Source organism: Lucilia sericata, unplaced genomic scaffold, assembly GCF_015586225.1.
Source record: "Lucilia sericata isolate MDLA Ls3-8-SP2 unplaced genomic scaffold, ASM1558622v1 Contig001396F_arrow, whole genome shotgun sequence".
Taxonomy (NCBI): domain Eukaryota; kingdom Metazoa; phylum Arthropoda; class Insecta; order Diptera; family Calliphoridae; genus Lucilia; species Lucilia sericata.
Genome location: NW_023995335.1, coordinates 74,809 through 89,871, shown reverse-complemented (window position 1 = coordinate 89,871; position 15,063 = coordinate 74,809). Strand labels below are relative to the sequence as shown.

Sequence of the window (15,063 nt, the reverse complement as noted above, 5' to 3'; positions counted from 1 at the left end):
GTGATAAACAAAAAATTAATAAAACTTAAATATTAAAACTTTTCATTGCCTACTTTTAGGCTTTAAACTTTAGTAAATTCCTCAACAATCATACGCCTTGTTATTCATTAAATAAATATAACTTATACGCCTCTAGGCTTTTAAAATTAATAACAATTATACGCCACCCTTGAAGGTATGCTTTAAGTTTAAACTTTAAAATTAAATTCCTTTAAAATTTAACTATTTGTCATTAATTTTTTCATTATTTACATCCATCAATTAAAACATATTCTCTCTTGTTTGTCACTTAGTCATTCTGCTAGACTTTCTGAGCCATCAGGACAAAAAAGACAATAACAAACACATAAACATTGTACACATACATATATAATTTTCTTGTTGTTCAGTTTTTAATTAGTCGTGGCAAAAGAACACAATAATTTAATGGTTGGTTGTTGAATATTAAGCGAACTCAGCAATATATACACCGACTAGGTCTCTGGAGTCTAATATTTATGGCTGGCACAAAAACTTGGTTAATTTTTTCGAACAGGAAATTATTCATATGTGAAAAATTAATTTAAAATAGTTGAACAAACTCAAAACCCAACAAATTGTTCAGGATTATCAGTCACCAGGAAGGGGTAATGATTCTGTGTTAAGGTGTATTTTCGTTAAAAACAAATAAATTTCTGTTTTCATGTTAAGGGATTTATAATTAGAAAAAAGGTTAAAATTAGCTAATAATAAACAAAAAGTTAATTATAAACCTCTACCTAGGTTGTGGTGAAACACAAATACGCCACAAGAAGTTAATAATCCCCAGAGTACTGATGTATTTTAAATTTGTAAAAAATTAGCACAAAAATAAGAGAAAATAACACTATTTCTAAACAAGCCTTAAATTAGGCAACACTTTTATAAACAAATTTTTAAAGTTTAAAGAGAGAATGAACAGTAAAAGAACAGAATTAGAACAGAATTAGAACGGAATTAGAACAGAACTAGAACAGAACTAGAACAGAACTAGAACAGAACCAGAACAGAACTAAAACACAACTAGAACAGAACTAGAACACAACTAGAACAAAACTAGAACACAACTAGAATACAACTAAAACACAACTAGAACACAACTAGAACACAACTAAAACAGAACTAGAACAGAACTTGAACCGAACTAGAACAGAACTAGAACAGAACTAGAACAGAACTAGAACAGGACTAGAACACAACTAGAACACAACTGGAACACAACTTGAACACAACTAGAACACAACTAGAACACAACTAGTACACAACTAGAACACAACTAGAACACAACTAGAACACAACTAGAATACAACTAGAACATAACTAAAACACAACTAAAACACAACTAGAACACAACTAGAACACAACTAGAACACAACTAGAACACAACTAGAACAGAACTAGAACAGAACTAGAACAGAACTAGAACCGAACTAGAACAGAACTAGAACACAACCAGAACACAACTAAAACACAACTAGAACACAACTAGAACACAACTAGAACACAACTAGAACACAACTAGAACACAACTAGAACACAACTAGAACACAACTAGAACACATCTAGAACACAACTAGAACACAACTAGAACACAACTAAAACACAACTAGAATACAACTAGAACAGAACTAGAACAGAACTAGAACAGAACTAGAACAGAACTAGAACAGAACTAGAACAGAACTAGAACAGAACTAGAACCGAACTAGAACAGAACTAGAACAGAACTAGAACAGAACTAGAACACAACCAGAACACTACTAAAACACAACTAGAACACAACTAGAACACAACTAGAACACAACTAGAACACAACTAGAACACAACTAAAACAGAACTAGAACAGAACTAGAACAGAACTAGAACACAACTAAAACACAACTAGAACACAACTAAAGCACAACTAGAAAACACCTAGAACACAACTAGAACACAACTAGAACAGGACTAGCACAGAACTGGAACAGAACAGAATTAGAACAGAACTAGAGAGAACTAGAACAGAACTAGAACAGAGCTAGAACAGAACTAGAACAGAACTAGAACAGAACTAGAACAGAACTAGAACAGAACTAGAACAGAACTAGAACAGAACTAGAACAGAACTAGAACAGAACTAGAACAGAACTAGAACAGAACTAGAACAGAACTAGAACAGAACTAGAACAGAACTAGAACAGAACTAGAACAGAACTAGAACAGAACTAGAACAGAACTAGAACAGAACTAGAACAGAACTAGAACAGAACTAGAACAGAACTAGAACGAACAGAACTAGAACAGAACTAGAACAGAACTAGAACAGAACAGAACTAGAACAGAACTAGAACAGAACTAGAACAGAACTAGAACAGAACTAGAACAGAACTAGAACAGAACAGAACAGCAGAACAGAAACTAGAACAGAACTAGAACAGAACTAGAACAGAACTAGAACAGAACTAGAACAGAACTAGAACAGAACAGAAACTAGAACAGAACTAGAACAGAACTAGAACAGAACTAGAACAGAACTAGAACAGAACTAGAACAGAACTAGAACAGAACAGAACTAGAACAGAACTAGAACAGAACTAGAACAGAACTAGAACAGAACTAGAACAGAACTAGAACAGAACTAGAACAGAACTAGAACAGAACTAGAACAGAACTAGAACAGAACTAGAACAGAACTAGAACAGAACTAGAACAGAACTAGAATAGAACTAGAACAGAACTAGAACAGAACTAGAACAGAACTAGAACAGAACTAGAACAGAACTAGAACAGAACTAGAACAGAACTAGAACAGAACTAGAACAGAACTAGAACAGAACAGAACTAGAACAGAACTAGAACAGAACTAGAACAGAACTAGAACAGAACAGAACTAGAACAGAACTAGAACAGAACTAGAACAGAACTAGAACAAACTAGAACAGAACTAGAACAGAACTAGAACAGAACTAGAACAGAACTAGAACAGAACTAGAACAGAACTAGAACAGAACTAGAACAGAACTAGAACAGAACTAGAACAGAACTAGAACAGAACTAGAACAGAACTAGAACAGAACTAGAACAGAACTAGAACAGAACTAGAACAGAACTAGAACAGAACTAGAACAGAACTAGAACAGAACTAGAACTGAACTAGAACAGAACTAGAACAGAACTAGAGAACTAGAACAGAACTAGAACAGAACTAGAACAGAACTAGAACAGAACTAGAACAGAACTAGAACAGAACTAGAACAGAACTAGAACAGAACTAGAACAGAACTAGAACAGAACTAGAACAGAACTAGAACAGAACTAGAACAGAACTAGAACAGAACTAGAACAGAACTAGAACAGAACTAGAACAGAACTAGAACAGAACTAGAACAGAACTAGAACAGAACTAGAACAGAACTAGAACAGAACTAGAACTAGAACAAACCGCACAATAGAACAGAAATAGAACAGAACTAGAACAGAACTAGAACCGAACTAGAACTGGAACCAGAACTAGACTAGAACTAGAACAGAACTAGACAGAACTAGACAGAACTAGAACAGAACTAGAACAGAACTAGTACAGAACTAGAACAGAACTAGAACAGAACTAGATACAGAACTAGAACAGAACTAGAACAGTAACTAGAAACAGGAACTAGAACAGAACTAGACAGACTAGAACCGAACTAGAAACAGAACTAGAACAGAACTGAACAGAACTAGAACAAGAACTAGAACAGAACTAGAACAGAACTAGAACAGAACTAGAACAGAACTTAGAACAGAACTAGAAACAGAACTAGAACAGGAACTAGAACAGAACTAGAACAGAACTAGAACAGAACTAGAACAGAACTAGAACAGAACTAGAACAGAACTAGAACAGAACTAGAACAGAACTAGAACAGAACTAGAACAGAACTAGAACAGAACTAGAACAGAACTAAGAACCAGAACTAGAACAGAACTAGAACAGAACTAGAACAGAACTAGAACAGAACTAGAACAGAACTAGAACAGAACTAGAACAGAACTAGAACAGAACTAGAACAGAACTAGAACAGAACTAGAACAGAACTAGAACAGAACTAGAACAGAACTAGAACAGAACTAGAACAAAACTAGAAAGAACTAGAACAGAACTAGAGACAGAACTAAAAGAAAACTAGAACAGAACTAGAACAGAACTAGAACAAACTAGAAAGAACTAGAACAGAACTAGAAGAGAACTAAAAGAACTAGAACAGAACTAGAACAGAACTAGAACAAAACTAGACAAAACTAGAATAGAACTAGAACAGAACTAGAACAGAACTAGAACAGAACTAGAACAGAACTAGAACAGAACTAGAAAGAACAGAACTAGAACAGAACTAGAACAGAACTAGAACAGAACTAGAACAGAACTAGAACAGAACTAGAACAGAACTAGAACAGAACTAGAACAGAACTAGAAACAGAACTAGAACAGAACTAAACAGAACTAGAACAGAACTAGAACAGAACTAGAACAGAACTAGAACAGAACTAGAACAGAACTAGAACAGAACTAGAACAGAACTAGAACAGAACTAGAACAGAACTAGAACAGAACTAGAACAAACTAGAACAGAACTAGAACAGAACTAGAACAGAACTAGAACAGAACTAGAACAGAACTAGAACAGAACTAGAACAGAACTAGAACAGAACTAGAACAGAACTAGAACAGAACTAGAACAGAACTAGAACAGAACTAGAACAGAACTAGAACAGAACTAGAACAGAACTAGAACAGAACTAGAACAGAACTAGAACAGAACTAGAGCAGAACTGGTGTGTAGTCTGAACTAATGTCTAGTCTATAATCCGGATTATAGATTTGTATATTTTAATTTATTTAAGCTTGTCAGTTTTTATAGTATTTTTCACACCTAAAAATAGGCAATTATTTTTATTAACCTGTGTCAAGGTTTTATTTGTTTACCAAAACCTTTTCAAAGTATATTCTTTTATATTATTACTTGTTGTTTTGCTCCAATAAACTGTCCTTTTTCTAATGGACAGTTTAATATTTACAAAAAGTATTTACAGTAAATGATTTGTAAATAAGTAAAAACCCAAAAACAATGACTTAAATTTGTTTAAGGTTTAGTGTTATTTTGACCACAATAGCAAGTATTTGATGCTGTTTTGTTTAAATAAAAAACATAAATTTAAACCAAAAATCCAATTTTTCCTTATCTACATGTGTCAACAAGGGTCAAATGTTATTTTTAACAGCAGACGTTGTTATGAAAAAAAAAAACTAAAAGCCTAACATTAGGAGTAGGATATTTTATTTAACTATTGCCTGCTTTTTGGGGGGTTTGATTTTTATTGTCTTTATATGAAATAGCTATGAAATTGTTGTGTTAAAACATTAAAAACACTTTAAGTTGTTGGAAATAGCAAAGGACTTATCTAAAAAGTTAGATTTTCTGTCTTTTTTTGCTCAAAGTTTAAAGAAAGGGAAAAGTCCTTTAAAAGATTTTCTTTATTTGTTTTTGAGCCTCATTACCATAATTTTTATATTTACATTATTTTGTTTTCTTTTGACGCAATCACTTGTTATTTTATATCCTTGCAGGCAAATAAAATTCCACATACCGTCTCAAATAATACTTCAAAACAGGAAGGATCTACAAACCAGCATTTGACTTTGTTTTGGTTTTTCTGTCTAAAAGAGTTTACGGTTTTTTTGGGGCGGTAAGTTTGTTATAACATAATATTGAATACCCTACACTAAGGCATATTATTAAGAGACTAAGTACCACCACTAGCTCCTTTTATCCATCTCTTGATTTTCTAGTTGTTTTCTTAAGTATACTTTTCAACTTCCCTTAACCTAAGTAGTGCTCTTTTCCTTTAAACTTGACCTACTCCAATCTCGTTTCACTTTCTTTTATATTTTCCTTACAATTTATTCAGTCATGTAGAAAAAATTTCAAAATAAATTAGTTTTTCTTTTATATTCACTGTTTAAAAAGCGAACTCACTCTTCTTTCTAAAACAAATTTTGTGAAAAAAAAAATCTATATAAAACAAACTCTTGCCATCATCAAAAACCTAAAATATATGTATAGCCAGAAAAATATCTCAAGAATTTAATATTGGACAGAATTTCATAACAAAACAACAAGAAAAATAACGAAAAATACTTCAGGGTATTGAGCGAAATAGAAAGCAAAAAAAAAAAAACTTAAAATGCCGCCAAACCTTAAAGACAGTACCACAAAATATGTATAGAAGAAAACAACTACTAGGTATAATTTATTTTATTACCCCTAAAAGTATGCTAGAGAATAAAAAAATGAGACAAGCACAAAAAACAAGAGTTCAAATATACAGAGAAAATTACATATAGAAAAGGCCAATATCTTCAAGTTTATGTTAGTGAACTTGAATATTCTTTCAATTTAATTTATGTTTAAGTAGTAGAAAAAAACTAAAGTATAGTTTTAGGCATAAAAGCACATAAAGAGCAGAAATGATGCGCCTTGGGAGTTTATCACAATATTAAACAAATTTAAGATAAAAAAAGGGAAATATTTAAAAATCAATTAAAGACCATACTATAGACTAGACTACAGGCTAGACTATAGACTGGATTATAGACTAGACTATAGACTGGCCTATAGACTAGACTATAGACTGGCCTATAGACTAGACTATAGACTAGACTATAGACTAGACTATAGACTAGACTATAGACTAGACTATAGACTAGACTATAGACTAGACTATAGACTAGACTGTAGACTAGACTATAGACTAGACTATAGACTAGACTATAGACTAGACTATAGACTAGACTATAGACTAGACTATAGACTAGACTATAGACTAGACTACAGGCTAGACTATAGACTGGATTATAGACTAGACTATAGACTGGCCTATAGACTAGACTATAGACTGGCCTATAGACTAGACTATAGACTAGACTATAGACTAGACTATAGACTAGACTATAGACTAGACTATAGACTAGACTATAGACTAGACAGACTAGACTATAGACTAGACTAGACTAGACTATAGACTAGACTAGACTAGACTATAGACTAGACTATAGACTAGACTATAGACTAGACTATAGACTAGACTATAGACTAGACTATAGACTAGACTATAGACTAGACTATACTAGACTAGACTAGACTAGACTATAGACTAGACTATAGACTAGACTATAGACTAGACTATAGACTAGACTATAGACTAGACTATAGACTAGACTATAGACTAGACTATAGACTAGACTATAGACTAGACTATAGACTAGACTATAGACTAGACTATAGACTAGACTATAGACTAGACTATAGACTAGACTATAGACTAGACTATAGACTAGACTATAGACTAGACTATAGACTAAGATAGACTATAGACTAGACTATAGACTAGACTATAGACTAGACTATAGACTAGACTATAGACTAGACTATAGACTAGACTATAGACTAGACTATAGACTAGACTATAGACTAGACTATAGACTAGACTATAGACTAGACTATAGACTAGACAATAGACTAGACTATAGACTAGATAGACTAGACTATAGACTAGACTATAGACTAGACTATAGACTAGACTATAGACTAGACTATAGACTAGACTATAGACTAGACTATAGACTAGACTATAGACTAGACTATAGACTAGACTATAGACTAGACTATAGACTAGACTATAGACTAGACTATAGACTAGACTATAGACTAGACTATAGACTAGACTATAGACTAGACTATAGACTAGACTATAGACTAGACTATAGACTAGATAGACTAGACTATAGACTAGACTATAGACTAGACTATAGACTAGACTATAGACTAGACTATAGACTAGACTATAGACTAGACTATAGACTAGACTATAGACTAGACTATAGACTAGACTATAGACTAGACTATAGACTAGACTATAGACTAGACTATAACTAGACTATAGACTAGACTAGACTATAGACTAGACTATAGACTAGACTATAGACTAGACTATAGACTAGACTATAGACTAGACCTATAGACTAGGACTATAGACTAGGACTATAGACTAGACTATAGACTAGACTATAGGACTAGACTATAGACTTGACTATAGACTAGACTATAGACTAGACTATAGACTAGACTATAGACTAGACTATAGACTAGACTATAGACTAGACTATAGACTAGACTATAGACTAGACTATAGGACTAGACTATAGGACTAGACTATAGACTAGACTATAGACTAGACTATAGACTAGACTATAGACTAGACTATAGACTAGACTATAGACTAGACTATAGACTAGACTATAGACTAGACTATAGACTAGACTATAGACTAGACTATAGACTAGACTATAGACAGACTAGACTAGACTAAGACTAGACTATAGACTAGACTATAGACTAGACTATAGACTAGACTATAGACTAGGACTAGACTAGACTATAGACTAGACTATAGACTAGACTATAGACTAGACTATAGACTAGACTATAGTCTAGAGAAATATGTATATTTATAAAAGTTTGCTTAGCAAGTGCACAATTTGTTTCTTTATATTCCTTTTTCCAACTCCCTAACTTAGGCAAACAAATCTTAAACCCTTTTTTTGGGCTTACCATCAAAAAATAAACAAATGTCGTTTATTTTTATTGTGAAAAAAAAACATAAAAAATTCCTGAGACATAAATTTTGTTTCGAAATCATAATCATAATACTTATCACATGTAAATTTCGCAAACAAATAAACTTGTTGCATAATTTAAGGGTGTCTTAGAACATCTATAAATAAAAGAGTTAAAATTGTGTTTCTTTAGGGAGTGTTATGCTTTATTTGCAAAATAAATAAGAAAGAAAAATATTTTTAGTGACTTATGTATGTATTATAACAAAAATAGAGCCTAAAAGTAGACTAAGATTTTTAGGGGTGATAGTAAGAAGGTGAATTATATATTATTGACAAAATTTTTTATTATTCTAATAATAAAAATAAAATATTGGGAAAAAAATATTAGAAAACTAATCAAATACAACAAAATCCTAAAAGTAGGCTATGATTTGTTGTATAATCTAATAAAGAACAACAGCTGTTTTGGAAAAACTTTCTGTAGAAGCAATTAAATTTGTTGAGAGATTTCAGGGAGGTATTATTTTATGGAAATTTTTTTTGCTTAACAACTATTTGGGAAGATTTCTTTTTAAAAATAATTTAAAGAAAATAAATTTGAATAAAAAGTTTTATTGAAAATTTACTTATTTTTGTTTAGTAAACAAAATAATTGTTTAAAAATTTTTAGTTTTGTTGTGCTAAAATAAACTTTAAAGCAATTGTCATAAAATTTTTTTTAAAATTTCTTATGAAAACTCCTAAAAATATACTACAATATTGTTTATATTTTATTTATATGACTTTAACAACAATAAGAAGAATGATTACATTTAAAAAAAATAACATGTGTCATAAAAATATGATTGCATGCTTTTTACTACTGTCACAAACAGTAGAGTTTATGCTAAAGACATTTGTATACTTTTAGGCTTTTGAAACTCACTCTTAAAAGACAATAAAATGCCTGCAGTTAACAGAAACACAACAATTCAATTAAACTTTTGCTATAACAGAAAAATAATAATAAAACAAGAAGTTGAATTAGTAATAAACTAAAAAAAATTTATAAAATAATAACTAAACTTAAATGAAACCTTAAAGTAGGCAGCAGTTTTTAGACAAATTTGTTATAAGGAGGAAAGTAATACTTTTAATTGAGCTTAAAGTTTTTGTTATAGATTTATCTTTTTTCAATTATAAAAGCTGAACAAAATATAAATTCTTATAGTAAACAAATAAGCCTAAAACTAGGCCATAATTTTTCAATAAAGCTGCTACCAAAGGAAAAAGCTTATGTTTTTAAACAGCTCTTTAGTTCTATGTTAAATTTCACTAAATTTCAACATTTCTTATTCTCCTCTGACTTTTTAAAGCCTTCCCCCTCTCCTTTAATATCTTCCCTCCCTAAAAACATACTTCCTTTTTTCCTAATTACTTACATGTTATCTTTTTTGCCATCATTATCTTTTCTTCCTTTCCCTTCCTTTCACTTTTAACTTAACTTTCCTTCCATTAAACGTTTTGTCATTTTGTCCTGCCATCGACCCACCTCCTCTACAAGTCCTTCCTGCTTTCCGTCATATTAGTATTTTTCACACTTCTTTTCGTTAATTTTATGTGAGTGTTAATAATGTTGTAATAAAAAATCATATTAAGTTTAAGCAAAAAATGGAACTTTTATACACTCAAGGTTAAATCAGTCATCATTGGCATAAAAAAACTGTAATATATCAAGGATTTTTTAGCATTATTTTTTGTTTTGAAGAATCTTTAGTCTTTTTAGGGGAAATTGTTAAATGAGCTTTAAGCAATACAAAACAAAATGTAAAATTAAATTATGAGCAAAATAACAAAAACTAAATATACAGTGGTAAAAATACTATAATCTGGACTATAATATAATATAGTCTATAATCTGGACTATAATAGTCTATAGTCTGGACTGAAATCTAGTCTATAGTCTGGATTGAAATCTAGTCTATAGACTGGACTAAAATCTAGTCTATTGTCTAGTCTACTTATAGTCTAGATAATTTCTAGTCTATAGTCTGGGCTAAATTCTAGTCTATAGTCTTTACTATAATCTAGTCTAAAGTCCGGACTATAATCTAGTCTATAGTCTGGACTATAATCTAGTCTAAAGTCTGGACTGTAATCTTATCTATAGTCTGGACTAGAATCTAGTCTATATCTATATATCTATATAGACTATAATCTAGTCTATAGTCTGAACTATAATCTAGTCTATAGTCTGGACTACAGTCTGGACTATAGTCAAGTTTATAATCTACAACCTTGTCTGTAATCTAGTATCTAGTCTGGACTGTAATCTAGTATCTAGTCTGGACTGTAATCTAGTCTATAGACTGGACTAAAATCTAGTATATTGTCTACTCTATAGTCTGGACTATAATGTAATCTATAGTCTGCACTATAATATGCTCTATAGTCTGAGCTATAATCTAGTTTATAGTCTGGACTATAATGTACTCTATAGTCTGAACTATAATCTAGTCTATAGTCTGGACTATACTCTAGTCAGTAGTCTAAACTATAATGTAGTCTGGCCTATAATCTAGCCTATAGTCTGGACTATAATCTAGTCTGTAATTTAGTTTATTGTATGGACTATAATCTGGTCTATAGACTGGCCCATAATCTAATCTAGTCTATAGCCTGGACTATAATATAGTCTATAGTCTGGACAATAATCTAGTCAATAGTCTGAACTATAATGTAATCTATAGTCTGGCTTATAATATAGCCTATAGTCTGGACTATAATCTAGTCTGTAATCTAGTTTATTGTCTATAGACTGACACATAATCTAATTTATAGTGTGGACTATAATCTAGTCTATAGTCTGGACAATAATCTAGTCAATAGTCTGGACTATACTCTAGTCTATAGTCTGGACTGTAATCTAGTCTAAAATCTGGACTATAATCTAGTCTATCGTATGTTCTGTAAGACTGTAATCTAGTCTATAGTCTGTACTGTAATCTAGTCTATAGTCTGGACTATACTCTAGTCAATAGTCTGGACTATAATCTAGTCTATAGTCTGGACTATAATCTAGTCTATAGTCTGTAATATAATCTAGTCTGTAGTCTGGACTATAATCAGTCTATAGTTTAGTCTATAGTCTGAACTATACTCTAGTCAATATTCTGGACTATAATCAGTCTATAGTCTGGACCATAGTCTAGTCTATAGTCTGGCCTATAATCTAGTCTATAGTCTGGACTATAACCTATTCTATAGTCTGGACTGTAATCTAGGCTATAGTCTGGACTGTAATCAAGTCTATAATCTAGTCTATATTCCGGATTTTAACCTAGTCTATAGTCTGGAATATAGTCTAGTCTGCAGCCTGGACTATAATCTGGTCCATAGTCTGGACTAAAGTCTAGTCTATAGTCTGAACTATAATCCAGTCTATAGTCGGGACTATACTCTAGTCTATAGTCGGGACTATACTGTAGTCAATAGTCTGGACTATAATCTAGTCTAGTTCTGTACTATAATCTAGTCTATAGTATGGACTATTATCTAGTCTAAAGTCTGGATTGTAATCTAGTCTATAGTCTGGACAGTAATCTAGTCTGTAATATAGTTTATTGTATGGACTATGACCTAGTCTATAGTCTTGACTATAATCTAGTCTATAGTCAGGACTATAACTTGGACTATAGTGTAGTCTATAGTCTGGACTATAATCTATTCTATAGTCTGGACTATAGTATAGTCTACATTCTGAACTATAATCTAGTCTATAGTCTGTATTATAGTCTAGTCTACAGTCGAGATTATAGTTTGTATTGTTATTTGGTCTATAGTCTAAACTATTTTATAGGGATTGTTGGTTGGACTAGATTCTACACTCTGGACTATAATCTAGACTATAGGCTGTAAGTATAGACTGGACATTCGTCTTGGTTATAGTCTACATTATGGGCTCTTCTACAGACTATATACCCCACTAGCTACTAATTTTTTTCATTAAATATTTCTATTAAAAATCTGATTTTGAAGAAGAATTTCTTTGTTTTCACTAAAAAAATCTGCATTATTGTCATCCTAAATTGACATGTCACCTCTTGATAGTTTTACAAAAAGTATTTGCTACCAAATTAGCCATCACTGTTTAGATCTGAAAATATTGTTAAATTAATAAAATGTAAACAAAGTACTTTTAAGCAACTTACCTTTTGTTGTTGTTGTCATTTTACAGCAAAAAACACTATTACTTTTTTTTCACATTTTGCCGCCAACAACAACATAGTATTCAGTAATGCTTCACTTGCATATACTTGCACTCCCATTGAACAACATTCTTTTTCTGTCCATAACTCATCCACTGTTTGTCTGCTTACGCATGGCTCTGGAAACAGAAAACTGTGACCGCCTTTACAATATTTGGCAAATTTGTTCTTTTTCGGTTTTGAAACTGTTCTAACAACTTTTTTTACTAATTTACAAAACACTTTTCATAAATATTTTATATACAAATATAAATTAACATTTTCTTAATAATATGCAACAAAAATATTTTAATATAAACAATTAATTAACGCGTTAGATTAATTTAAACAGAACTATTGACAATAAACAACCGAAAACTTTAGAAATTTAAAGAAAACAAAAGCAAAATAAGAATAACAACAAAAGCATCACTTGTTGCAGTTGCAGTTGTTGTTCTTGTTATTGTTATTATTTGCTCTTTAACTAGTAGACTAATAATAACAACAATAACAATCACAAATACAATTGTCATTTGTTCCTTTAGTTATTTGTCTTCTGCTTTTTGCTCTTTTACTAGTAGAGTAATAACAAACAACAACAATTACAAATACAATTGTCATTTGTTCCTTTAGTTATTTGTCTTCTTCTTTAGTTTTCTATAAATTTCTAAAGTGTTCGGTTGTTTAAGGTTAATAGTCCCGTTTAAATTAATCTAACGCGTTAATTAATTGTTAATATTAAAATATTTTTGTTGTATTTTATTAAGAAATTGTTAATTTATATTTGCACATAAAAATATTTGTGAAAAGTGTTTTTGAAATTAGTGAAAAAAGTGTTAAAACATTTCAAAAAACGAAAAAAAGCACAATTGTTAAAATGTGGTCGTTTTTTTTTTTTTTTGGTTTCCATGGCCTTTCGCAAGCAGACAAACAGCGGCAGAATTATGAATAGAATGAGTGTGTAGGTCAGTGGGAATGCAAGAGGAGGCATTAATATTATGTTGTTGTTATTACAATTATTTAAAGAAGATAGATTTCATCTTCAAGGAATATGGAGGAACATTTTAGACATAACTGTGTTTTTGCTGTAACATAAGAAGGCAATGACAACAACAACAACAAAAAATAAAGGTAAGTAATTAAAAAATATTTATTTTGTATACTTTTTATTAGGGTTTAACAAAATATTTCGTTTTAAACAATGAAGTAAAGTACTTTTTGTAAAAACATGACTATAGTCCAGACTATAGAATAGACTATTCAATAGACTATAGTTTAGACTATAGACTAGACTATTGTCAAGACCCGACTATAGAACAGACTATAGTCCAGACTATACACTAGACTATAGTTCAGACTATAGACTAGACTATAGTACAGACTATAGACTAGACTATAGTCCAGACTATATACTAGCCTATATTCCAGACTATAGACTAGCCTATATTCCAGACTAGATTATATTCCAGACTATAGACTAGACTATTTTCCAGACTATAGACTAGACTATTTTCCAGACTATAGACTAGATTATAGTCCAGACTATTGACTAGACTATAGTCCAGACTATAGGCTAGACTAGTCTGGAGACTATAGACTATAGTCTATATGGACTATATAGACTCTGGACTATATAGACTCTGGACTATATAGACTCTAGACTATAGTTCAGACAATAGGCTAGTTTATAGACTATAATCCAGACTATAGACTAGACTATAATCCAGACTATAGACTAGACTACAGTCCAGACTACAGACAAGACTATAGTCCAGACTACAGACTATAGGCCATAGTCCAGACTATATGCTATAGTGCAGACTATAGACTAGACTGTAGTCCAGACTATAGACTAGACTATAGTCCAGACTATAGACTAGACTGTAGTCCAGACTATAGACTAGACTATAGTCCAAACTATAGACTAGACTATAGTCCAGACTATAGACTAGACTATAGTCCAGACTATAGACTAGATTATAGTCCAGACTATAGACTAGACTATAGTCCAGAGTATAGACTAGACTATAGTCCAGACTATAGACTAGACTATAGACTAGACTATAGTCCAGACTATAGATTAGACTATAGGCCAGACTATAGGATATAGTCCAGACTATAGGATATAGTCCAGACTATGGACTAGACCATAGTCCGGACTATAGACTCTAGACTAGACTA

The 15,063-nt window shown here is 31.4% G+C and overlaps 1 long non-coding RNA gene across 1 annotated transcript; it reads right to left on the bottom strand.

Annotated features, from left to right (window-relative positions):
- Positions 1 to 10,083: 10,083 nt before the first annotated feature.
- Positions 10,084 to 13,255, bottom strand: LOC119611242. Its single transcript, XR_005232054.1, has 3 exons — positions 12,847 to 13,255; positions 12,736 to 12,791; positions 10,084 to 10,358 (listed from the first exon to the last, which is right to left on the bottom strand). It is a non-coding gene; the product is annotated as an uncharacterized LOC119611242 (long non-coding RNA).
- Positions 13,256 to 15,063: the final 1,808 nt, after the last annotated feature.